A 3,238-nucleotide genomic window follows, 5' to 3' on the forward strand; every position below is an offset into this window, starting at 1 on the left:
AGTTGTCGCTGCTACGAGCCGTAGATGCGAACATCGTAGCACGCCTACGCCGCGCCGTAGCAATACAGTCGCGTGAAGCCTATTCGAAGGTTACGATTTTTACTTGATTTGTTTTTGATATGATGTGCTTCTCACTGATAATCTGTTAAATGACTATTTAAAAGGCCTACTTGAATAAATAACATTCTATATCGTCTTGCAGACGCTCATCACGTTCCTATCATATGAACAACAAATCAATTCACTGCAAACCCTAAAAAAAACAGAAAGTTATGTCAAATCAAAATAATGTTTAAAACTTGAATGCCGCTCCTTGATTATCATAATAACGACATGTTTTTGCAAACGTAAAATATAATATTATTGCTTTTGAAAAAAATATTAGGTAGGTATTTTTTCCGTTTATTGTCAGATTGAACATTGCAACTTAAGCACAAATTAGGCTTTATTCAACGGGTTTATATTTGAGCGAGAGGGCCTAATACATTCCGTGTACTCGAATAGTTAATAGCACATTTAATGACAGCGTTGTTAATGAGCGTGGTGAATTAATTAGTGCACGCTGACGGCTGGCGAGGCGCGCTAACTGCTCTAATGACGGTCATCGGGGATCAACAGAAGCGGAGGGTAAGCTTGTAAGTAAGGAACCTTTCAGAAATTAAAAATAGTAACTCACAGCCGTATACGTTTTTGTTTGAAGAAACGTCACTTTTGACACTTGTTTGACACTGACATATCCGATCCATATCGTTTCAAAATCGAATATTTGACGTATCTTATTGTTCGAATACGGCTGTTAATCTATTATTGTAAAGATTCGACATTGGCACTATCAACAGTATGCTGCAGCGCGACACCACTGCAATACTGCTGCAGAAATGATGCCGACGCCATTACTGCAGGAAACGTCCAATTTAGTACAAATGTATTGATAAATTTGCCATAAGGAAGAGATAGTTATCCTCGACCAGAGAAACGTGCGACAAAACGTCGGAAAGAAAGGTATGTAGATAATAAATACGTAACAAAACAAATTTGCGATAGACCCGGATTTAAATATGTTTTAATCTGTGTTCAAAACGCGAAAGTTTTAAATATAATTTATTTTTTGAACAAGCAGAAACATCTGCGAACGATGCTATCAAGCCTAGAATAAATCTAAAGTGGAAAAATTACTGTCTTGGGTTAGACTTGAACTCAAGGATACTCTGATGCCATCAGAGCAAGCTGAGTTCAAGTCTCACACAAGACAGTAATTTTCCCATTTTTAAATTTGTTTTAAATCTATCTATCTAATCTAATACCTTTAAACGAGCAATTCTTGCATATTTATTTATTTATATGTATATATATTTCGGGGATCTCGGGAACGGCTCTAACGATTTCGATGAAATTTGCTATATGGGGGTTTTTGGAGGCGAAAAATCGATCTAGCTAGGTTTTATCTCTGGAAAAACGTGCATTTTTGAGTTTTTATATGTTTTCTGAGCAAAGCTCGGTCTCCCAGATATTGTAATATTATAAAGTAGGCGACAATAACAAGGGTTTGCTACGATAGCTTAGATAGGGAGCCACTTGAGCTTGGTATGTAACAAGACATGCTCATATTTATCCTTAATGCCTATAAATTAAATTAAAAAATTAACCGCTTATTGCTTATCGGCCATCAGGCATGTAAGCTCATTAGCCGCCTGCGCAATAACCACTACCTACAGTTAAACATGAACAAATCGCGCCGCACACGCGACCAGGTTAATCGTAATCTTATGCACTCATTACCTACTCCCGCGGCCCCAAATATTGTAACTCGTGCTAGATGGTTGGTGTTTTACGACGTTGTGGGTTGACGAAGAGAATTACGGTCGTCGCAGCAATTATCATTAGTAGTTTAGCAATTAGAGGGAGTTAAAATATTGTAATGGCACAACAAAAGCAGCAACGATGGTATAATAGTTATTTGTATGAGAAGGAAGAAAATTCGAGTCAGAATTTTTCTACCGAGCAAGAGAAAGGTTCAAAAATTCTAAAAGTGGAATCTTGAGCATTACTTACGAGATTTTCAAGGCACGAGAGGTCAACGGAATGTTCCACCGCACCAATACGAGGAAAATAATAGCTGTAAAAGCTTACAGATCTAAATCGAATCGAAACAAAATTATAAATCCCTTGCACTCTAGTTGTCTCCACATACGCTCAATTAATGTTTTCGATATAAATATAAAGTGGCAAAACGGCAATAACATTTGTTAGGTAGGTATTCTTTTAGAGACGATAGAAACCTTAAAAAACTTTTGAAATCCCAAAATAACATGGATAAAACTGAAATAACTCAAAGTCTAGTAAAACTGAGTTCTTTTAATTTAGACTCCAATTGTTAAGTCTAGTAAATAACCAACACGCAAATTACAATTTGTTCAGTAAATCAATGCGACACTGGCTCTGTTTCTATTCTCCAATCGCCAGCGAACAGCAGTCTCAAATCTATCAACGTAACTCGACCCCGGAATTCATAGTACTACTCACAATTGGGACACGCAATATTCTGGTCGTATGATCGCCGCGCTCGGCGAGTGAAACAACTTCTAAGTAAGTTCCGCTACTCGCCGCTGGGGGCGCTGTCGTCGACGAATTTTTAATTACTCGGCGGGCGGCGTGCATTTGCAAGTCAAAGCTGAAAAAACCTAACACCGCCGGTGCCGTGGAGAGGCGAGGGAGCTTTGTATTTGATTAGTTGTGTCGGCGGGAAGTGGGACTTTAGTTATATGGAATAGTGCAGTACAGTCAGAATGATAATTATGTTACACAACGAAGGCCGCAAAAATATCTGACACGATCTCATATGTAGAGCCATAAGAGCGTGTCACATATTTTTGCAGGTGACTGTACCTACGTGGAATATTTACTGCAAATCAGTAGGACGATGGTTGTCGACACAGCTACTCTAGTGAGCCAACTTCGTCAGTAGAAAACGCTGCGAAATTCTAAATTTGTATGGGAGAACGATCCTTCCCTTCTACATTTTTCAATTCTTTCTACTGACGAAGCTGGCTTTATACAATATAATTTTACATTATAAATTGATAAAAGGCACAGGAACCAAACATTTAGGGAGACTGAAGCCAATTGGAATCTCTAAATTACTTTTTTTGTCGTCAGATATCGATTAAATTTAGTAAATAAACTGCAGAGGGTGCAGAGTTCCCTATTTTGTACAAGCGCAATTGCACTGTAAATATGT

Source organism: Cydia amplana, chromosome 2, assembly GCF_948474715.1.
Source record: "Cydia amplana chromosome 2, ilCydAmpl1.1, whole genome shotgun sequence".
NCBI classification, from domain to species: Eukaryota; Metazoa; Arthropoda; class Insecta; order Lepidoptera; family Tortricidae; genus Cydia; species Cydia amplana.